Genomic DNA, 25,005 nt, shown 5'->3' with positions numbered 1-25,005 from the left:
AAGATGCGCTCGCTCTGCATGAGAGGAATGCCTTGGCCACGGAGGAGAGGGCCGGCCAGACCCCCTCCTTTGCAATCCAGTAGTCCAAAGGAGACATTTCCTGCGACTTGTTGGGCTCCGAAAGATAGTCCCTCCGAATATTGATTCGGAAGTATACGGGGAGCCGTATACGGCTCCGGTATAATGCCTTCCAATTGGATTCGGAAGTATATGGCGCCACATAAGAACATAAGAGAAGCCATGTTTGATCAGGCTAATGGCCCATCCAGTCCAACACACACACACACACACACACACACACACATATATATATATATATATATATATACACACACACAAACACACATATACACACTGTGGCTAATATACTTCCAAATCAGGGGATATTCAGCGGTCTATTCGGTTCGGCCAAGCCAAATGCACACCCCTAGTTGTGAGAAGAGCTTAGGACTGTAGTACTGCAGCTTTAACACTCTGCACCACGGAGCTCTTAGGGTCTGTGAGACCCAGGATGAAATCCCCACTCTGCCATGGAAGTTTTCTGGATGACCTTGGGCCTGTTTCTCAGACTGACCTACTTCACAGGGTGGTTGTTGTGAGGATAAAATGGAGGAGGGAAGAACAATGTTGTAATCTACTTTGGTTCTTCACTGAAGATAAAAGCAGGGCATGCAAATAACTAAATAAATGGAGGATCATTATTAATGGGAACAATAATAATGTAATTTAAATATGCATACTCCACCTTTCAAGTGGATGATCAATCATCCTAAGAACAATAATTGAATCAAATCATTTATATCTCACCTTTTTCAGAGTCTTCAAGATGGCTTACAATTACATTAAAACCACCCCAAGAAAATGAATGGCCTAGCAAGAAAATAAAAACTCACCTGCCATCCTCCATGAATTTTTCTAATTCCCTTTGAGAACCAACCAATGATCACCACTATCATGTGACCATGAGTTCCACAGATTAATGATATGTCACCTAAAGGAGTATGCTCTGAATCTCCTTTCTGTCAGCTTCACCAGTTACTCCCCCCCAAGTCCAAGTGTTTTGAGAGATGGAGAAGTGTTTTGTCTCTCCGTTTTCTTGACACTGTGCATTATGTTATTAACATCTCTCATACTAATTGGCCTGGTCCACTCTTCTATATTTCTTTCCATCTGGGATTCCAGATGTTTCATTTCCTTGACATCCTTTCATTTCCTTTCATTCCCTTGGCATCCTTTGGGAGTTAGCAAGAACACAACGCTGAATGGGAATCTTAGTAGCCCTCATGTGGTCACCTTGGGCACTGCAGCCCTTGCTCCTCGTATGGCGTTGTCCCTCTCCCAAGTTGCCTGTTTGGTTAGTTTGGGAAAGATGACTGGCTTTTAAAAGCCTGAAAAAGATTGGTGCGTGTTGCAGGCAAAAGAGCGAAGCCAAAATATCAGCCTTCAATTTCATTAATTCATTCAGGAGAGCCAGTTTGGTGTAGTGGTTAAGTGTGAGGACTCTTATCTGGGAGAACCGGGTTTGATTCCCCACTCCTCCACTTGCACCTGCTGGAATGGTCTTGGGTCAGCCATAGCTCTGGCAGAGGTTGTCCTTGAAAGGGCAGCTGCTGGGAGAGCCCTCGCCAGCCCCACCCACCTCACAGGCTGTCTGTTGTGGGGGAGGAAGGGAAAGGAGATTGTGAACCGCTCTGAGACTCCTCGGAGTGGAGGGCAGGATATAAATCCAATATCTCCATCTACCTCACAGGGTGTCTGTTGTGGGGGGGTGGGGAAGGTAAAAGAGATTGTGAACCGCTCCGAGACTCCTCGGAGTGGAGGGCGGGATATAAATCCAATATCTTCATCTACCTCACAGGGTGTCTGTTGTGGGGGAGGAAGGGAAAGGAGATTGTGAGCCGCTCTGAGACTCTTCGGAGTGGAGGGCGGGATATAAATCCAATATCTTCATCTACCTCACAGGGTGTCTGTTGTGGGGGAGGAAGGTAAAGGAGATTGTGAGCCGCTCTGAGACTCTTCGGAGTGGAGGGCGGGATATAAATCCAATTAATGTATTGTTTTGGTTCTGGAATGGGCACAGTGTCTGTAGTGGGGGGGAAATTCTGGGTGTCGTGCGTACAAAATACAAAGTGAGTTGGTGTCACAATTCATGCCGATGTATATAGATAGATATTGATTTTGTTTTAAAGATTTGTGTTCTGTCTTTACATTCCCAAGGATGTGCAAGTTCTCTCCCTAACAAGATGATCAATCAATCAATCAATCAATCATTTTATTTATATCCCACCCTCCCCGCCGAGGCAGGCTCAGGGCCGCTAACAACATCAGTCAGTACAGTGCGTTATACAATGATTTAAACAATAACTAACAATTAATTAAAATTCTCAAAACAATAAAACAATAAAATTAACATCTTGGTGCTATTCCAGCAGGTAGTAAGAATCATTTAAGCAGTCTCTCAGTCTTTTAGTCGGTGAAGGCTTCACCGAAGAGGATGGTCTTGCAGGCCCTGCGGAACTTTTCAAAGTCCCGCAGGGCCCGCACTTCTTCGGGGAGCTGGTTCCATAGGTGTGGAGCTACAACGGAAAAAGCCCGAGTACAGGTACTCTGCATTTTTGCTTCCTTCGGCCCGGGGATAGTCAGCATGTTTTTCCCTGCTGATGATTCATTCTAAGATGATTCATTCTAAGATGTTCTGTAAACTGAGTTTGGAAACATTGCTATGAAACAGTGGGTGTGATCACACAACGAATCTGGCCCAGTAATATCCCAACTTTGAAAAAGCTGGTATTCTTTTATGCATGCTGGGGCATTCACATAGCCCCTGACCCGGCCGCACACACGCATGAGGAGCATTCAGAATGCATCATGCGCATCCGGGTTGCCTGCAGTCTGTGCCTGGCCATTCAGACAGCTGGGGAACACACCCTATATATGGTTTAGAGATTTGCTACTGGGAAGTACCCAGTAGCTATTTAATCCAGTAGCTAAAAGTGAGGTAAGGATGGGCGGGACTTGGGAGGCAGATGTGTGTTTGTGATTGTGCACATTCAGTCTGGATTGGAGGCGTGGCTAGGTTGGGCCAAATATCTTGTGTGATCTCACCCACTGTTAATATATCTGTATTGGAAACCGAAGTCTAATGCTTTCCCTTGAAAGTGACATTCATACATGGTCACACTAAAAAAAGTATTGGAGAGCCAGTCTGGTGTAGTGGTGAAGCGTGCGGACTCTTATCTGGGAGAACTGGGTTTGATTCTCCACTCCTCCACTTGCACCTGCTAACATGGCCTTGAGTCAGCCATAGCCCTGGCAGAGGTTGTCCTTGAAAGGGCAGCTGCTGTGAGAGCCCTCTCAGCCCCACCCACCTCACAGGGTGTCTGTTGTGGGGGAGGAAGGGAAAGGAGATTGTGAGCCGCTCTGAGACTCTGTCCTTGAAAGGGCAGCTGCTGTGAGAGCCCTCTCCAGCCCCACTCACCTCACAGGGTGTCTGTTGTGGGGGAGGAAGGAAAAGGAGATGGTGAGCCGCTCTGAGACTCTTCGGAGTGGAGGGCGGGATATAAATCCAATATCTTCATCTACCTCACAGGGTGTCTGTTGTGGGGGAGGAAGGGAAAAGAGATTGTGAGCCGCTCTGAGACTCTTCGAAGTGGAGGGCGGGATATAAATCCAATATCTTCATCTACCTCACAGGGTGTCTGTTGTGGGGGAGGAAGGGAAAGGAGATTGTGAGCCGCTCTGAGACTCTTCAGAGTGGAGGGCGGGATATAAACCCAATATCTTCTTCTTCACCTATTGAAATAACAGGATGAAATACCATCTACATAGAATCCCACATCTGCATAAAACCTCAACTTAGATCCATGGAGAGTTTTTAGTGCATTCCTGCATGAGCCAAACAATTTAAAATAAGCTGAAATCAACTTGATCCACTGCCAAAAAGATCATATGCAACAGAACAAGCTTGTAGAATACTAAGATGTCAGGATGCACTTGTGCCGCCTTTGATTTTAGGTGGTAGATGCCCTTTTTTTAATCTCCCAGTTTAAAACAAGAAAAAACTCCCTGTGGATCAAAAATTAGCACATCAGGGATAAAAGTTCACAGTCCCACTGAGATGTCTCAAGGTGAGTTCCCCTTCCCCCAACACTTATTTGTACTCTGTAGCAGCACAAAGAGCCCCGTGGCACAGAGTGGTAAAGCTGCAGTCGGAGCCCTCTGCTCATGACCTGAGTTCGATCCCAGTGGAAGCTGGTGCAGGTAGCTGGCTCCAGGTTGACTCAGCCTTCCATCCTCCCAAGGTCGGTAAAATGAGTACCCAGCTTGCTGGGGGGGAAGTGTAGATGACTGGGGAAGGCAATGGCAAACCACCCTGTAAAAAGTCTGCCGTGATAGCAGCGTCACCCCAGAGTCAAAAACGACTGGTGCTTGCACAGGGGACTACCTTTACCCTTTTTTTTTTTAATGGTTTATGAGGGAGGGGCCACAGAAAACAAGGGGCAGAAACAAACCTAGGGAAGTACAAAAATAAATAAAAGTACAGATGCTGTGGTGCAAACCTTCTTTTTAAAGAACAGTTTTGCAAGGCATTTGAAATAAGCCTCCCACATGTTTATTAAAGTCACTTATTCTGCCTTTGATAGGCTTGAGAAAGAAAAAGGGAATTCTTGCAAGGAAACTGATGCACTTACTGCTTGATCAATGGAGATCCTCCTCAGTCCCCTTTCTGCTTCTCAAATCCTCTAACCAGTTGCCCACTTGTTTTCAGTTCTATCTTCGCAGTCATAACGACTTAACACTTCCTTTGGTGTAAAAAAGATCTAAATCTTTAGGCTGTTCTTATTCATTTATCACTTTCCGTGTGCTTAACAGAGTGCAAGAAGTCCCTGATCTGAGGAGCTTACAGTTTAAATGTTAACATAAAGAGGGGAGCAAGAGAGAGACATAAAAAGTGTAGAATATGCCCTCATTCCATTTTGTGTTAGTTTCAGTACAGGTTGTGCCCCAAGTGCTTCAGAATACTACATTCTCTTATCGGAAACCAAACTTCCCATATTGGCTGGCACAGAAGCTGAACACTCTAGAAGGACTACAGTGTTTTTATTCCATTTCCCCCCCGTGGAACTCTGGATGGCATACATGGATCTTGCCTCACAACAGCCGTGTTAGGTAGGGAAGGCTGAAAGAGAGTCTAATTTAAGACTGTTGAGTAAATTTAATGCCTGAGTGGGAAGTTAAACCTGGGTTTTTCCAGGCACTGACACTTTAATCACTGTTACAGAGTATTATCCCATTTGTGTGTAGGGTGTGTGTGTGAGTGTCACAAAACAGGCTCATAGAAACCAAAAGTCTTTTTGACTGTTTTAAATCAATATCTTAACTAGGGCCAGCGTGTGGGAATAGGCTGAGTAGGCAGCTGCTTAGGGTGCCACTCGACCTAGGGGCGCCATGAGGCACCCCCTCTCCCCCACCCCGCGCCACTGCCACTGACATCCTGACTTTGCCGAGGTCTCCCGAGGTTCAGCGTGGCAGCAAGCACACTCTAAGCGCGCCCACTGCACTTTCGAGCTTTGCTGAGGTCTCCCGAGGCTCAGGAGGAATCAGCAAAGTTGGGGGGTGGGGTGGCAGCGAACATGCTCTAAGTGCACCCACTGCCCTTCTGGACTTTGCCGGGGTCTCCCGAGGCTCAGGAGGCCTCGACAAAGTCGGGGGTGGGTGGGTGACAGTAACCTCATTGTAATGTCATCAGCATGCGCGCCCAAAATAGCAAGGGGGGAGCAAAGAAGCAGGGTTCAGCCTAGGGGCTCAGGCACCCCTAGCCCCGGGCCTGGTGTTAACTACTCAATCAGTAGGTTGTGCGAAGAATGATTAATTTCTCCAGTGACCACTCCTTTCTGATGGAAAGAGAGGTCAAATGTTTATATATTCCAGGCCTGCATCAACACCTCAGCATTGTCCTTTAAGGACTTTTTTTTTTTTAAATCCATCTACTGATTTTTGAACTGGTTAAGTAAACAAGAATCACCGAAATACAGAAAACTCTACCAAATGAAAACAAGATTGAAAGTAAAAGGCATACACGTCATCCCTTATTTTAGCTAGCTGACATTTCAAGACAAAGTGCAAGTTTCTAAAATTTCTTCCCCAGCCTTTGCAGATAAAATAGTATCATCATTCCTCAGATTTGAGAGATACAGAATTTTTAGAGTGCGACTATCTTATACGAAACAATTATGTGAGCTTCACATGATTTGTTATTCCATCTTCTTTTCTCTAAAGCCATGGTGTAAAAGAATCATTGTTGTAAACTGAATTCCACTTGTTCTGGGATTTATTCTGGGCATACAGCTATTTATTCATAAATTATCCTTCAGAGCTAATTTCAGAGGGTAGCTAGATTCCAGTCCAGTAGCACCTTAGAGACCAACAAGATTTCTGGGGAATAAGCTTTTGGAAATCAAAGCTTTCTTTATAAGAACCCTTCAAAGCTGGAAAACTCTAAGTTAGCTAGAGCAGCAAAAAAAAAAAAAAATCATGTTTGCAGATTTACAGAAGAACCTAAAAACAAACTCTTTGGCCTACTATGTCAAAACATAAAATCCGCAACCCTACACTGGCTTACCACTGACTTGGACTAACGTTTAGTTTCACCTTGCCATCCTAAGCAGGGTTACATAAGAACAAAAGAGAAGCCATGTTGGATCAGGCCAATGGCCCATCCAGTCCAATACTCTGTGTCACATGGTGGCCAAAAAAACCAGGTGCCGTGAGGAGGTCCATCAGTGGGGCCAGTACACTAGAAGCCCTCCCACTGTGTGTCCCCCCGCCCAAGCACCAAGAATACAGAGCATCACTGACCCAGACAGAGAGTTCCAACAATACTCTGTGGCTAATAACCACTGATGGACCTCTGCTCCATATGTTTATCCAGACCCCTCTTGAAGCTGTCTATGCTTGTAGCTGCTACCACCTCCTGTGGCAGTGAATTCCACATGTTAATCACCCTTTGGGTGAAGAAGTACTTCCTTTTATCAGTTCTAATCCGACTGCTCAGCAATTTCATTGAATGTCCATGTGTTCTCTTATTGTGAGAAAGAGAGAAAAGTACTTCTTTCTCTACCATCTCTATCCCATAATCTTGTAAACCTCTATCATGTCACACCTCAGTCGATGTTTCTCCAAGCTAAAGAGCCCCAAGCATTTTAGCCTTTCTTCAGAGAGAAAGTGTTCCAACCCTTTAATCATTCTAGTTGCCCTTTTCTGCACTTTTTCCAATGCTATAGTATCTTTTTTTAGGTGCAGTGACCAGAATTGTACATGGTATTCCAAATGAGGCTGCACCATCGATTTATACAGGGGCATTACGATACTGGCTGATTTGTTTTCAATTCCCTTCCTAATAATTCCCAGCATGGCGTTGGCCTTTTTTATTGCAGTCACTGTCTCGACATTTTCAGTGAGTTATCTACCACGACCCCAAGATCTCTCTCTTGGTCAGTCTCTGCCAGTTCACACCCCATCAACTTGTATTTATATGTATTTGTATTTATACTTGTATTTATACATGCTTCTAAATCTATTAATTTCTACAGACTGAGACAGGTATAACTCTACTTAAGAGTATTCTGTTGGACATTTTTGCATATGGTGTTACCTGTGATCTCCACACACACCCCCCATCTCTGTCACTTCAAAAAATTGTTTCCACATACATTCCCATGCTCACCTCCCTCTCCTGTTGGATTTTATGTTTCCTTCTACATCTATTTTCAAGCATTCAGCAGTCATCCCACTCCCCCACCACTCCCCAAAAGTGGTTTTTCAGAGGAGTATTTCCCTTTCCTCCCAGAATTTGGACCATAATAGCATTTATGTACTTCCCCCCCACCCCCCAGGTCATTAGACTTCGCCCCTACTCCTCTTCCTAAACCCTCCTTTCTCTCACTGTTGTTAAGCAATCAATACTACTTGTAACTGATGTTCACTGACTCGCCACTCATTCATGTCTAATTACTTTCCTATTCCTGCATGTTTGCTGTCAAGTCATGGGGGGGTGGGGGTGGAATGAGTGGCAGGCTATGGATGAATGGGGGGGGCGGAAGGAAGGAAAAGACACAATGGTGGTGTGCTTGGGGGGAGAGGCAGAGTGAGAGTGTGTGAAATGGGAGGGCTGTGACTGACTTACAGCTCCCCCCTTTCTCTCAAACAGCATGCCTCTCTCTGCACCTTTTCCTACTCCATGCACACCTACACGGTCGCTCTTGAGTTACCTTGATGGGGGTTGGAATGAGTGGCGAAATATGGAAGGGTGGGGGGAAAGAAGGGAAAGACCCATTGGTGGTGTTTGGGGGGGAGAGGAAGAGTGAGAGGATGCAAAAAGGGAAGGCTGTGACTGATTGACAGCTCAAGCAACATGCACATCGAACAACTGAACATTCAGAATGCATAATCTGCAGAGAATTAAAAATCTGATATAAGACTTGTATAAGCAGAATGCAAGTAATAGAACTGAATTAATCACATCCCAATGTGAGTTCTGTGAAAATCAGGGGCAAAGACTTGATCCAGAAAGGTCTGTTGACTCTCTCATTCATCTTTCTCACCTACCTATCTGACCTGCTCTCTCTCAATTCTGCCATCATTTGCAGGTTCTGGCTAGGAAGCTATTGGGACTGAACACCACTGAGATCTGACAGGCCGGCACATTCTATTATGCCGAAGATTACCACCAGCAGTACCTACACAAAATCCTGGATGGCTGTTGTGGCTTACAAGACACTATCATTGCTTGTCCCTTTGCTAATGGAGATGAGACCTAAGGGGAGCCTTCCTGGAAGCCATGGTGATCAGAATCTGGACGTAGTCGCCATGGAAACTGAAGCAGCCTAGCATCCTCTTTTAATTCAGTAGCAATTGGACATTCATGCCTTTGTTCCCTTCTTTATGACTTTGTGGGAGTTGGAGGCCCATTGAAAGACCTTCCTGTACCTTTTCCCTCCACAGCTGCTGGTCGTGTGGGAATTCCACAGAACGTGTCAAAGATGTGCTTCTGGTACAGCCATAGCCCCATTCCTGGTTTAGTTCTGCCTCACAGGAAGCTGAAACCAGGGGAGATCCCACACTTTTGGTGTGTCTGGGATGGAGTGTGGTTCAACTGTCCTCCTCTCCGTCACATGTTTTACTTATGTTATTGTGACTGATGGAAAAGCTGCCCAGAAATATGTCAAATTGCTCTGTGACCTCATGGAGAGTTTCCACCTCTGTGGCTTGGCTGAAAGCCAAGATATTCCTTTCCCTATCCACCACATCTTCTGGACTATCCAGGGCACATCAGGCTGGCTGCTTCTGAGCATGTGCCGGTTTCTCCACTGACTCCTCCTTCACCTTGAACACTCATGAAACTGCCTTATACAGAATCAGGCCCTTGGTCCATTGAGGTCAACATTGTCTACTCAGACCGGCGGTGACTCTCCAGGGTCTCAAGCTGAGGTCTTTTACATCACCTACTGCCTTGTCCTGTTAATTGGGGGTGCCAGGGATAGAACCTGGACCTTCTGCATGCAAAGTATATGTTCTACCACTGAACCTCTGAATCACAGAGGTTTTAATTATGCGCCTTTGCTTTTTAATGCACATTTCTAAAATGGATATTACATTCTCAGACTTGAAATTGTAATACAGGAGTCTATTAGCTAGGAAAGAACCGGGCTAGGACTGGTTAAATGGGTCCTGCTGCAACCAGGTAGAGAAACACTTTTTAGAATAAGGGGAAAGAGGAGTGATTAAGGAGAGACAGCTGGAGCGTATTGGTTGGCAATGAAGATGACGCAGTGATGAATTCTTAAGAGTCAGACAACTGTTAAAAGATTCTCTCTCTCTCTCTCTGTCTGCTATTAAGTTGCAGCCAACTTCTAGTGACTATTGGTGGTGCATGTGCAGAGTGCAAAACAGAGAACTGCCCAAGAGTAGACTCTGGGAAGAAGTTGAGCCGCACACCAGCACCTAGTATAAAAGTAGTGTATTTACAGACTATATACAATACAACTAGTGCGGTGAATAACATTAAACTGAGTGACAAAGTGCTACGCCAGGAACCAACTCTCGACAGAGAGAGATACTGTCTGGCACAGTAGTCCTTATATATACAGCTCAGCCAATCATGGCAGTCCATACAGTTGCTGACTTCAGCAGGTGCTTTCCCCTGGTAACAGTCCGGCCAGAACTGGCTCACTCCCAAGGTTGGCCTGACCTGACCTGTCAGATGCTGTCACTGTAGATCCACCTGCAGCTTCGTGCTTCTGTCATGCTGTGGACGGAGGACTCAATACACTGACAGTGACCCTGTAGGGTTTTCAGGGTAAGGGTTTTCAAGGCAAGATGGTTTGTCATTGCCTACCTCTGAACAGTGACCTTGGTATTCGTTGATAGTTTCCTATCCAAATACTTACCAGGGCCAACCCTGCTTAAGCTTCTGAGATCTGATGAGACTATCCTGGGCTATAGGACATAAATGGTTACAGTTTACAGTTTGGTGTAGTGGTTAAGTGTGCGGACTCTTATCTAGGAGAACCGCGTTTGATTCCCCACTTGCTCCTGCTGGAATGGCCTGGGGTCAGCCATAGCTCTGGCAGAGGTTGTCCTTGAAAGGGCAGCTGCTGTGAGAGCCCTCTCCAGCCCCACCCACCTCACAGGGTGTCTGTTGTGGGGGAGGAAGGGAAAGGAGATTGTGAGCCGCTCTGAGACTCTTCGGAGTGGAGGGCGGGATATAAATCCAATATCTTCATCTACCTCACAGGGTGTCTGTTGTGGGGGAGGAAGGGAAAGGAGATTGTGAGCCGCTCTGAGACTCTTCGGAGTGGAGGGCGGGATATAAATCCAATATCTTCATCTACCTCACAGGGTGTCTGTTGTGGGGGAGGAAGGGAAAGGAGATTGTGAGCCGCTCTGAGACTCTTCGGAGTGGAGGGAGGGATATAAATCCAATATCTTCATCTACCTCACAGGGTGTCTGTTGTGGGGGAGGAAGGTAAAGGAGATTGTGAGCCGCTCTGAGACTCTTCGGAGTGGAGGGAGGGATATAAATCCAATATCTTCATCTACCTCACAGGGTGTCTGTTGTGGGGGAGGAAGGTAAAGGAGATTGTGAGCCGCTCTGAGACTCTTTGGAGTGGAGGGCGGGATATAAATCCAATATCTTCATCTACCTCACAGGGTGTCTGTTGTGGGGGAGGAAGGGAAAGGAGATTGTGAGCCGCTCTGAGACTCTTCGGAGTGGAGGGCAGGATATAAATCCAATATCTTCTTCTTCTTCTTCGTCTACAGTTTAGCATATGTCATCGTTATGCATAGCAGAGCAGAGCTGCCAAGAAAGAATGTTAACTTTGGAATCAACTGACTTCCTCAAATTGCTACAATTATATTTTAATAATCATACAAGTTTAGATATTTTCTGTGTGATGAATATGCCTGGATGCGTCATAATATATATATTTTTTCTTTTTAAAGACGCTAGTTAACAGTATCATGTTAACCTCCCATGCCTATTACTCACAAACAATGGAATTGGACAGAAGTCAGTTTGTCCCTAAATTGTGAGTTTTTTTAATATGAAGAGTTCATAATAACCTTTTAGTGAAGCTGAGCCTGTGCACTCAGAGGGACATTGAAAAGAGAAGTTCAAAATAGTGACAGTGAGGCGGATGGCATCACAAGACTTAATGTCGGACGTCTAAGTGCTTAATTCCTTCTCTCTTTCCACTTTTACCGATTACTTTACCAGCTAAAATCGCACCAAATAGCTATACAATGATGGGAAAGTCAAATGCAAACAATGTCAATCCTGACAGCTTATCAAACAGTAAAAACATTTTCCCCCTGGTGATTGATTTGAAAAATGACTCAAGCCAAGGGATGGAGGCCAATCCCAAAATGGTGGAGGAAAATATTAAACTACCAATGGAGGGTCTGAATATAACACAAGATTTATTTTATTTATTTTTTTACTCCCTGGAGAAAGTGGAAGCTGGCATGGGTAACAAGTAACAATGTTATTGAAATCTTTAATGGATCAGGTTGAAGAACTGAAAGAATTCATATGTATCAAACTGGATTTTGAATTTAAAAAATTAATGGATGAGGAGGCTTGTGCAGATATTGAGCTACAGAATTCTTTTAAACTCAATTCCAAATGTGATGTGTCCCAGGTTACAGTCTGGGATGCTATGAAATCAGTCATTAGAGGAAGATATAGCTCAATCAGCCTATTAAAAACGGAAGGTAAATTAAAGAAAATCAGATTTCTGGAAGATAAACATAAAAATATAGCAGTAAGAAAATTTATAAATGCTTATTAAATGCAAGAAAAAAGTTGGAAACTATGGAAACCTTCCAAATTCAGAAGAATTTATTATTCCTAAAACAAAATTATTTATTTAAACATCCAAAACCTCTGAAATTACTTTATTGGAAAATATGTAAAGAAGTGTCAAATAGATATATTTATTAAAGATTAAAAGGATGAAATCCAATCATCTTCTAAAAACATTCTCAATTCATTTGTACAATACTCTAAAAAAAAAACCCTGTACAGTTCTGATAATCCTGCAAATGAAAAAAACAAATAATTATCTAAAATTCATTTCTTTAATTACAAAAATTCTTTGAACCATAAAAAGTATATGGAGAAGACCAGTTTCAGTCCAAGAAGTAATTGAAGCCATTAAATCTTTAAAAAAATAACAAAACAAAAAGGATGGCTTCCCAGCTGAATTTTACAAGAGATTCATACACATGTAATTATGTACTAAATACTGGTACAATGCCCCAAACTTGGAAGTCTGCAAGAATTATAGTAATTCTCAAAAAGGATAAAGATATGACTAACTCTAAATCTTATAGATATATCTCACTTCTTATTCAAGATTAAAATTTTTACTACCATTCTAGCCATTCTAGATTGAATCATCTCTCTCTCTTGGCTTGACTTCGCGAACGAAGATTTAAGAAGGGTGCAGTAGTCCACGTCTGCTGCAGGCTCGCTGGTGGCTGACAAGACTAATGTGGGACAGGCAGATCCGGCCACAGAGGCTGCAGGGAAAAGTCTGATTTGGGGTTGGTGCTGTAGCAGTGCGATTCTTCCTCAATCTCCTTTTGTCCTCAAGACCAGCTATACGTGCGTCCTCAAAGGAAGAGACAGCCTGGTGGATGGTGTGCCTCCATGCTTTGCGATCTGAGGCTAGGTCAGACCACTGGTGATGGTTGATGCGACAGGTGCCAAGGGATTTCTTCAAGGAGTCCTTGTACCTCTTCTTTGGTGCCCCTCTATTTCGATGGCCGGTGGAAAGTTCGCCATACAGAGCAATCTTGGGAAGGCGGTGGTTTTCCATCCTAGAAATATGCCCTGCCCAGCGCAGCTGCGTCTTCAACAGCAGTGCCTCGATGCTTGTAACCTCCGCCCGCTTGAGGACTTCAGTGTTGGTCACAAAGTCACTCCAGTGGTTGTTGAGGATGGTGCAAAGGCAGCGCTGATGAAAGCGCTCAAGGAGTCGCAGGTGATGACGGTATAAAACCCACGATTCGGGGTTTTATTGAATCATATTGAATCATAACATTAATAATTATATCCATATTGATTAAATGGGGTTTATACCTAATTGTGATATTACAGACAACATGCATAAAACTCTGAACATAATGAATTATTGTTAAAAGAACCACAGTGATGCATGTATTTTAGCATTATATATCGGAAAAGCTTTTGACAAGGTTGAAATTCCATGTTTGAAATCATTAATAAATCACATGGGTTTTGGAGATAAATTCATCCAAGCCATTAATGCTTTACATGATTCCCAAAAGCTCAAGTTAAAACCAATGTTTCTTGCTCACAAGATTTCCCTCTCTTTAGGGGGACCTGTCAAGGATGCCCCCTATCACCCATGTTATTCACCATCTGTATTGAGCCTCTGGCTATAATTATTAGAAATATTTTACAAGTTAAAGGCATACCCATTAAAGAAGCAGAGTTTAAAACCAGTCTCTTTGCAGATTATTTGAAACTATCTTTAAATTTAGTTCAAATTGAGGTCAAACTATTAATCAATCTAAGACTACTTTGTACCCAATAACTATATCATCAGATTCTTATGATTTCATTAAAAGGATTTTTGCTTATAGCTGGGTTAATAACTATTGGCAATACCTTGGAGTAAAGATCCCTCTAAATTCAGAACACCTTCTAAAATAAAAACATCTGGAACTGGTTCATTCAACAACCAACTTAATACAACAATGGAATAATGAGAACTTAAGTCTGTTCAAAAGAATATTATAAAAACTTTATTTTTCCCATTTTAAAATATTATTTTAAAGCACTTCCTATACCAATCCCTGAGAAATTGCTAAAGCATTGGCAAAATGATTGAAACAAGTTTGTATGGAATTATAAAAAAAAACAGGCGCAAGATTTAGTAACATCCACAGACCTCTCTATATGGGAGGGCTAGCACTACCAGATTTGTCTCTTTATTATGTGGTTTCAACATTATCTAATATAGTTAGAATTTTAAACACTATCCACCCCATTGACTGGGTATACGTAAAGAAAACCTATCTTAGTTCCAAAAAATTCCAAGAGGTTCTCTGACACAAAAACCCAGAGTGTTCATGTCAAATTAATAATATTTTTAAATGCCTTTTTTTTTTAATTTGGGACCAGAAGAGACTAAAACTTGCCCCCAAATATTTCTTCAATTTCTTCTTCTTTTTAGGGCAAAAATGATTCCTACCAAGTTTTCGTTTAAAATTTGGAGATAATCTAATTTGTATTGATGAACAGATATAACTCCCAGGAGCCAAATTATAAACTCAAATTAGAAGACACAACAAAATTTTAAATTCCCTGGTTTGAATATTTACAGGTGAAACATCTTTTTGATGACTCAGAAATAATAATAAACAGTCTCACTAAGTCATTCACCTGAAGAGCCAGTTTGGTGTAGTGGAGAGTGGGAGTGGGAGAATGGGGTTTGATTTGCCATTCCTCCACATGCAGCTAGCTGGGTGACCTTTGGTCCGCCACATTTCTCAGCATAGCTGTTCTCTCAGAGCAGTTCTCTTTCTCAGTCCCCCCTACCTCACAGGGTGTTTGTTGTGGGGAGAGGAAGGGAAGGAGATTGTAAACTGCTCTGATACTCTGAGTGAAGGGTGGGATATAAATCTAATTACTTCTTCTTCTCCTCCTCCTCCCCCTCCTCCTCCTCTTATTTTGAAAACCTCTTCACGAAATGTGAAAGTACAAGTAAAGGATTGATCTCTAAGATCTATAGACCTAATCTGCTTGGAATGTTCAAATCCACCTTCTTATCAGAAAGCTTGGCACATAGATTGTAATATGATTCTGTCAAAATCACAGTGGGAAACAATCCGGACATCATATGTATATGTAACGAATTCCATTAATATCCAACAACAATCATACAAGTTACTTTCAAGATGATACATAACGCCATTAAGCCTCCTTCATACGGATCCCAAATCTTTACCCTTTTGTCGGAAACTATCGGGGTAAGTTTGTTCTTACAAACACCTCTGGTATTACTTCACAAGAATTAGAAAATTCTGGCAGAATGTCTTGGCTCAGATTAACACCCACAGGGTATACAGCTGCAGAAAACCTGAGTTAATTCTTTTAAATTATTGGCAGGACCAAGCTGTTCCAGCCACCAGTAGAGATCTTATAGCTCTGCTTTTATCAGTTGCTGATAAAAGTTTTATCAGAGCTTCCAAATGGAAAGACGGAGATCCCAACTATCAACCAATGGCATAAGAAAGTCTGAGATTATTTTATTATGAATAAAATTTGAGATTATATTTCAAAGTCAGATTCTTATATGGGTAAATCTAAATTTATAGAGCAATGGTTTCCCATATAAGGAAAAAATGGTACATGATACTACTAGTAGAAAGTCTTTTATGAAGCATTGTTATTAAAGATGATGGCTTATTGTTAACTGTAACCTTTTTTCGGTAGAAAGAAGAAATCCAGCACCCTAAGAATAACAAGTCACTATGTTTATATATTTCTATTACTGAACATTACAGAATTATAGAGCTACTAGGAGTAAAGTCCATTGTGGAGAAGAATGCAATGGACTCTAGAAGGAGGTGGTGGGCAAGTGCCCCTCCTTTCTGTCTTCCCACCCACCCAAATGAAAGCATTCACTCCCCTCCCCACCTCAAGGGGAACTAATCTTTGCCATCTGGAGAGTAGTTGTAATTCTGAGAGATCTCCAGCCCTCACATGGAGATTGGCAACAATGGTTCCCAGGAGGAAATGGCTGATTGGAAGGTTGAGTCTATGGCATTGTACCTGTCTGAGGTCCCACCCATCCTCACACCCACCCTCTCCAGGCTCCACCCCTCAAATCTCCAGGAATTTGCCAACCTGGAGTTGGCAACTGCAAAGTCATACTGGCTGTCATGAGAGGACTGCTGTTGAACAGGAGGAAGCAGCCAGGTCTAATTAAGTCATGCCAGCCAGGTGGCATCAAGTCACCCAAAGAGTGCTGCCTGGGCTAGGGTAGCCAATCTCCAGGCTGAAGATCTCTTAGGATCACAACTGAACTCCAGAAAACAGATCTCTTTCCCCATCCTGGAGAAAAGAGCTGCTTTGGAGGGTGAATCTTATGGCATTATATTCAGCCAAAGCCTTTCCTTTCCCCAAATGCTGGCTTCCTCAGACTCCACCACAAAATCTCAGGGAATTTCCCACCAACCTGGAGCTGGCACCTATAGTCAGGAGTGGGCCCAAGAAGTTCTGACTCAAAGGGCAAAATAGGTCTTGAAAAGGTCTCCCCCCACTGCCTTGTCAGGAGCAGGTCTTGCAAGGTAAGTTTTGTGCACTCAGAGTGGCAGCAGGCTCTCAGTGTCTCACGCAGAGTTTTTAAAGACATGGCAGGGATTGGTCTTATGAGGTTCTGCATGGCAAGCAGATGCTGTATCACTGAGCTGTAGCCCCTGCTGTTGTCCTTCTGAGAGTTCCACCTCCTCCTTCTGAGAGTTCCACCTCATCCATTGAATAGTAGATGCAGCTGCATAACAATCCCTGGATGAGCTCCACCACCTATTTTTCTACAAAACAACCCCTGGGATGTTGTACGTTTCCCCCCACCCGCACAGCCTCTGCCTGTGTTGTGCAAGGTAAAGCATTTCTCAGTCCTCAGCACAAAATTCTCACTGGGCAATCCAGCACGGTAGTGACCCCCCCCCCCCCACCTGTCTGACACAGGCATTAGTGGCTCCAGCAGTTGCTGTGTACCTTGGTAGAGGAGTTGTTGGGCTGCATCAGGAGAGCCCTTTTGGAGGCCTTGTGTGCCATCGAGGGGTTGGAAGAGGGGGTTTGTGGCAGCAGCTTTGTGTCAGAGGGGGATGTACGGGAGCCAGGCTGAGAGTGCAGCCTTGGAAGGGCAGAGGAGGGCGATCAGTGCTGCCTGAACTTGGTGAGTGGTAGCCTGGAGGGCTGTTTTATGGACCTTTCTGGGAGAGTGGTGTTCCGGGAGAGAGCCAATCGGTGTGCAGAGCTGCAGAGTGACAGGTGATAGGCCAATGGTTGTTGGAACTCAGGTTTCAACCAATGGGAGAGTGGTGTTGTTGGCGGAGGCCCCAGGGACATTGTGGAGTGTGCAGCAAAGCAGCAGGGCCTCATGTGAAGGGCATCTGTTAGAGAGAGGGGGCCTGGGGTTGTTGTTGGCTGCCTATGTGAGCCATTTAGGGGCTGGCCAAGGTACTTGCTGGACTGGAGGCCATTTCCGAGGTTGCAGGACAGCAGTAGCTGCTCTGATGGCTTAGGGCCAGGGCTTTTTTTGAGCAGGAACGCATAGGAACACAGTTCTGGCTGGTTTGGTGTCAGAAGCATATAAGTTCCTGCTGGGCTTTTTCTACAAAAAGCCCTGTGCAAAATAATGGTGATGTCAGGGCTGTGGCCTAATATGCAAAGGAGTTCCTGCTGGGCATTTTGTAAAAAAAAAAAAAAAACCCTGCTTAAAGCCATTGGGGGGGGGGCTGTGCACTGTTGTTGGCTGGTAGAGCCACGTAGGCATTGGCAGCCTGGAGGCAGTTCAGGAGGGCATAGGACAGTGGTAGCCATTTGTGGGGGCTTCTGAGGGAGAGTAGCCATCGAAGTGTCTGAGGTGTTTGCCTGTCAGAGGCAAGAATATATGTGAGGGTTTGGGCAGTTATTTCCAATGTTCTGGGACTGGTGTGGGTGGGGGAGAGGGGAGTGAGCCAATAGGTGTGCAGAGGTGCGGAGTGATAGGCCAATGGTTGTTGAAGCTCAGGTTTCAACCAATGGGAGAGCTCTATTTTACCAATACCGCTACAGTTTTATTTTTAAGGATAAATCTTTTTTTACCAAATGTCATTGCTTTTCTTTGTGTAACTACAAAATCCCATATTATATTTCAAACTTGTCTGTTGCTAGTTACTTGTAGTTTTATGTGTTTTTCATGTTATTTCTTATTACTGTTTTATTGTTAATATTTCTGAAAACTGAGAATAAAATTTGGTGTTAAAACAATTTCATTTGGTAACATACGGTAACAAATTATATTTCTTGCCTCATTAATAACTTCTATTATCTATCCCATATATTACTTTCTACCCACCCCTCCCCCCGTTACTTGACCCCCGCCGGTGCTATTTACTTAAAATATTAATATTTAAAGGTACCTTTAACTAATAAAAACAAAAAATAATATTCTTCTTTTTTTCTAAACCTTAATCATTATCAAAAATTGTCCAATGTCCTTTTATTTTCCACTCTTTTTTTACGTATCTTCTGAACATTTTTCCACTCCATCTTAAAAACTTCTAAACCATAGTCTCTTAAAGTTCTTGTTAACTTGTCCATTTCACTCCATGTCATAACTTTGACAATCCAATCCCATTTCTCTGGTATTTTTTCTTGCTTCCACAACTGCGCATATAATGTCCTAGCAGCTGAAAGCAAGTACCAAGTTAGAATTCTATCTTCTTTTGGAAATTTTTTCCAGTTGTAATCCCAACGGAAAAGTTGAAAACTGAGAATAAAATTTAACTGTAAAAAAAAAATGGTGGCGGTGAAAGTCATGGTTGGGTGGCGACCAGTGAAGCAGCACCAGGATCCACCACTGAGGTATCAGGTAGTGGCAGCACAACCATTCCCACTGACAACCCCAATTGCACAGAAAAATAACAGATGTTATTCTTCACTTCTTTCCATTGACTAGGTCCAACCCCCAGCCCAATGCCTGCTTAGGAACTCAGCAAAAGTTCGTTTCCTACATGCTCCTCTGTGCTAGTATGGAAACCCTCCTGGATGAGTGGCTTGTGATTGGATAGCAGCCACCCAGTTTTAACTGAGGAGAGGTGTTAGGACCTGGCTGCTTGCATGGGAGAAGACTGAAAGGGAAAACTCTCCCCAGCAATTGTTTCTGAACCAAAGGAAAAAGGTGGGGACTGGCGCCAGAACATTGAGGCAGGTGGAGCTGAGAAAACCATCGGGGATTCTTTTTTTCTTCGCTGCAGGAGTTAATTCGGAGCCGTAGATGAGGGTTGTCATCACAACCGCTTTGTAAACATTGATCTTTGTGCCTTTTTTCAGATGCTTGTTGCTCGCATCAACCATCACCAGTGGTCTGACCTAGCCTCAGATCGCAAAGCATGGAGACACACCATCCACCAGGCTGTCTCTTCCTTTGAGAACACACGCATAGCTGGTCTTGAGGACAAAAGGAGATTGAGGAAGAATCGCACTGCTACAGCACCAATCCTAAATCAGACTTTTCCCTGCAGCCACTGTGGCCGGACCTGCCTGTCCCGCATTGGTCTTGTCAGCCACCAGCGAGCCTGCAGCAGACGTGGACTATTGCACCCTTCTTAAATCTTCGTTCGCGAAGCCAAGCCGAGAGAGAGAGCAGGAGTTAATAGGGAATTTGGAGGAGGAGGTAAATTGGAGGGGGTGGTCTGGGCCTTTCCAATGCTTGTAGATGCTCACAAGTGTGGTATGAAAGTGACAACCTTCCTCTTTTGTTAGTCCCCAGTTTCTGGTATTCAGAGGAATACTGCTTTGGAGTATGGAGTTTTCATTTAGCAATCATGCCCGACCAGAGATTCTTCTCTGGGTGAAACAAGAATGACTAAGAGGCAGAGCACAAAGCAATCTCTCCCATATTCATCTCCTCCTGATGTCTCTAGCTGAAGGGTCCCAGCTTGTAGGTTTGGGAAAGATCTACAATCCTGAGCAGAGACCTGCAACTGAAGGAGCCAAATGTGGTTCTTTTCAAAAGGAAACGAAGCCTTTACGCTATGATCCATTAAGGGGATACGCGGAAATGCTAGAATAAACACTATGGAAAGGGTTTCTGAAACATGCTTTACAAAAAGGGAGATGATGAAGGTGAACACTTGCTGGGAATCCCAGTGGGAACCATATATAGATTTATGTCAGTGCACCAAAACTATCATGTAGTAGGGTATTCCTTATGGAGTAGGGTGTATTTATTTCTCATTGTGAAACCTTGTCACTTGCCACAATCTGTGTTGGGGCTATGGAAATTTTATGGGTTATTAGCATGCCAATCATCATTAATGTTGTAATTTCAGTTATGCAGATGGGCTTTCTTTTACTGAGCTCTTTGATGATCTTTTGCTTTGACTTTTGACATAGTTTGGCTTTTCCATCGTAAAAGGCTACTGTCCCCTGACCTAGAGTCAATGCGCTCATACAATTCTCGCTATAAAGAAGTGTCATGTGTCCATAACATCTGCCTTCTAATCGTATGTCCAGGTAAAAAGGGCATAGGATCTGGGCTGCAATCCTAGGCTTTTTTATATCTGAGACAGGTGCTGGAGTGTGCTTACAGATATACCTGTGCTGAAAATATACCCCAAATTAGCCATTGCGGTTCTGATATATCCAAATGGAAACACTCCTAGAATTCTGGAGTAATGCAAAGTTATCTTCCATGTCTTGTTAGCCGCCCTGAGCCTGCTTCGGCGGGGAGGGCGGGATACAAATAAAAGTTTATTTTTATTATTATTATTATTATTATTATTATTATTATTATTATTGGAGTCTTTGGGGTTTAAGGAAACCGGAGCAAGCTAGTTAGAGCCCTTTATATTTTAGTGTTTTAGCAATTTATTGATAACATATGTTTACAAAACTTAATTATAAATTTCTATACTAACCCATATGATATTTCATTCCCCCCTCCCTCCAATGTTTGACTTCCCCGAAGTTATAAATTTAAGTTCAATACTAAAGGTACCGCTAACCAATCAAAGTTCAATGGGTTTTTTTTTCTCCTTAATACTAAAAAATTGTCCAAGGTCTTTTTAAATTCCACTCTTTCTCCATATATCCTTTAAATTTCTTCCACTCCTTTTTGAATATTTCTAAATCATAGTCTCTTAAAGTTCTAGTTAGTTTGTCCATCTCACTCCACGATAAGACTTTCACAATCCAATCCCATTTTTCTGTTATTTTTCCTTGCTTCCACAGCTGCGCATACAATGTCCTAGCAGCTGAGAGCAGGTACCAAATTAAAGTCCTGTCTTCCTTTGGAAATTTTTCTAATTGTAATCCAAGCAAGAAAGTCTCTGCAGTTTTTTTTAAAATCATAACCCAACATTTTAGAGATTTCTTGTTGTATCATCTTCCGGAATTTTTTCGCTTTTTCACAAGTCCACCACATATTTTAAAGGGGTGAAGTCCGAACGTAAAAATTCTACCTGGAAATAATCATTAAGATGAAAACACTCCTCCACCAGAATTCTGGCATAATGAAAAGTATGCCCAGCAGAAAACCTGAATCCAAGATTTAAACTGATTTTTTTTTTTCTGCACACGGACCTCCCCTGTGTGGCTTCCTATATAGGTCTTGCTGTAAAATTGAGGGAAAGTGCAGGGGTTAGGCAGAGCCCCCTAGATTGAGGATAGTAAGGTGGTTGCTGACATCAGACTGAAAACAATACATGCTTTCCTATACCACACCTCACCAGTCTGTTCAGTGAAGAATGGATGGTGAAGTATTCTGTGTGTATTAATTTAGATGGCTGCTATTTCATTTTTTAAAAGAAAGTGCATTTCTCCCACCCAACTTCTCTTGAAAACATTTTTCTTCATATCTGATTCTGGTGCTGGCAGTGAGCTGAGCTGAAAGAAGAATGTTCGGAGCAATAACCCAGGGAGGGAAGGAGGCAAGGTTTAGTGCCCTTTGCTGTGTTTCTATTTAGAATGGGCCCTCTCTCCCCAGCTTTCCATGTGAATAGGTAGAAGTATAATTAATACACATAGATCCCCTGAGAGGCAAACCTGGAGTATCATTTCTCTAGGTCTGGTACAAACTCCACCCCCCATCCCCATCTTATGTATATAACCATGAGTCCTGAAAACTAAGTTTCTAATTCCTGAAAAGAAATAAATATATCCTATCAAAAGAATGAGCTTGCAACCTGGAGTTGGCCCTCTCCACCTCTAGATCCCAATGAAGATATTTTTGCCCACCTCCACTGGCCGGATCTTGGGCCTTCACGGAAATGCGATTCTGTTTTTGCGCCTTAGTGTTGTACTTCCTCAGACTGCCAGTTGGGGGTGCTGCTACATTAATCAACTCCTCCACTGAACGAACCAGATAGGGATAGATAGCCAAACCCTGTCCATTCTGGTTAACAATTACTGGGCATGTTTGACTTGAGCTGGGAAGGAAGCGTTAGTAGCGGACTATTCTGTGCAGAGTTTGACGAATAAAGGTGTATCGTGTTCAGTTTGGACCTGAAGTATCAGTAACGATGATGATAAAGAGGACTGGGCCATAAACAGAGTCCTCTGGCACATGACGTGCAAAGCCATGAGAAATTTCTGAGCTGATTGCAGTTCATATCAAAGTGGCCTGGAGGCCAGAATTGCAAACTATCATTACTGCAGGAACAGGATTACTAGTGCTGGACAGAAAACATGCCAATTTTGATGTCGACTGAGGGGTGACATGATGGAAGTTTACAAGATAATGCATGGGATGGAGAAAGTAGAGAAAGAAGTACTTTTCTCCCTTTCTCACAATACAAGAACTCGTGGGCATTCGATGAAATTGCTGAGCAGACAGGTTAAAACGGATAAAAGGAAGTACTTCTTCACCCAAAGGGTGATTAACATGTGGAATTCACTGCCACAGGAGGTGGTGGCGGCCACAAGCATAGCCACCTTCAAGAAGGGGTTAGATAAAAATCTGGAGCAGAGGTCCATCAGTGGCTATTAGCCACAGTGTGTGTGTGTGTGTGTGTGTGTGTGTGTGTATATATATATATATATATATATATATATATATATATATATATATATATATATATATATATTTGGCCGCTGTGTGACACAGAATGTTGGACTGGATGGGCCATTGGCCTGATCTAACATGGCTTCTCTTATGTTCTTATGTTCTTAATGATTAATGGAAGTATTTATTTACCTCATTTGTACTCAAAGCAGCTTACATGGTTCACCTCCATGTTATCCTTTCAGCAACCCTTTCTAGTAGGTTGGGCTGAGAGTGAGTGACTGGCTCAGGATCTCCCAGCAAGCTCCTGATAGCAGCATGGGGTTTGAACCTGGGTCTTCCAAACCATAGTCCGACGTTTTAACCGCTTTAAGAGTCTCAGATACTACCGTGCTTGTAGAATCTCTAGTTTTATATCAGGATCCAAATGAAATTCTGGATTGCATAGTTTTTTGTAATACGTACCGGGACACAAGTTGCGCGGGGGTAGAAAAAAAACTGTGCAGTGGGAACTAAAGTTTCTTTTTTAAAAAAATTTTGCATTTATTTCGCTTTTAATGATTAACAGCCATAACTTCAAACAAAAAATTACAATACAGCCGTTTTGTGGAAATATTTAACGATATTGTCTCATAGCAATTCTTATAGTCTAAAGTTTCATTTTCTGTCAGTTGAACATGTTTTGTTATCCCTCCCTCCATCTCCTCTAATACTGGAACTCACGGCTGAAGTCACCCAATGAGGTTGATGGCCAGCTGTTTCAAGATGGACAACAAGAAGTACTTATTTAGGCAATGCGTCTTTAAATTGTGAGTTATATTGCCAGTGGACATAACGATGGCCATGAACATGGGAGGCCTTACAAAGGCGTTAGACAGATCAATGGAGAAGAGGTTCATCAGCAGCACAAAAGTGCTTGTTGATGGTCCCTCATCCTCTTGGAGAGGAGCGACAAGTGGAATACCTCAAGGATCTGCCCTAGGACCTGTTTTGTTCGACATCTTTATAAATGATTTGGATGAAGGAATAGAGGGAATGCTTATTAAATTTGCAGATGACACTAAATTGGGAGGGGTCACAAACACAGTAGAAGACAGAGGCAGGATACAGGGTGGAAAACTGGGCTAAAACAAATACATTGAATTTTAGCAAGGATAAATGAAAAGTTCTACATTTAGGTCGGAAAAATCTAATGCATCATTATAGTATAGGAAGACATGCCTCAGCAGTTGTATGTACAAAAAAGATCTAGGGGTCTTAGAAGATATTGAAGATATTGGATTTATATCCCGCCCTCCACTCCAAAGAGTCTCAGAGCGGCTCACAATCTCCTTTCCCTTCCTCCCCCACAACAGACACCCTGTGAGGTGGGTGGAGCTGGAGAGGGCTCTCACAGCAGCTGCCCTTTTAAGGACAACCTCTGCCAGAGCTATGGTTGACCCAAGGCCATTCCAGCAGGTGCAAGTGGAGGAGTGGGGAATCAAACCCGGTTCTCCCAGATAAGAGTCCGCACACTTAACCACTACACGAAACTGGCTCTCTTAGTGGACCATACATTAAACGTGAGTCAGCAGTGTGATGGGGTAGCTAAATAGGTGGACGTGATTTTGGGCTGTATCAACAGAAGCATAGTATCCAGATCACACAAACTGTAACCTTTTCTCTGCTATGGATAGACCGCACCAAAAGTATT

This window comes from Heteronotia binoei, chromosome 17, assembly GCF_032191835.1.
Source record: "Heteronotia binoei isolate CCM8104 ecotype False Entrance Well chromosome 17, APGP_CSIRO_Hbin_v1, whole genome shotgun sequence".
Lineage (NCBI taxonomy): Eukaryota > Metazoa > Chordata > Lepidosauria > Squamata > Gekkonidae > Heteronotia > Heteronotia binoei.
This window is presented reverse-complemented; position numbering follows the sequence as displayed.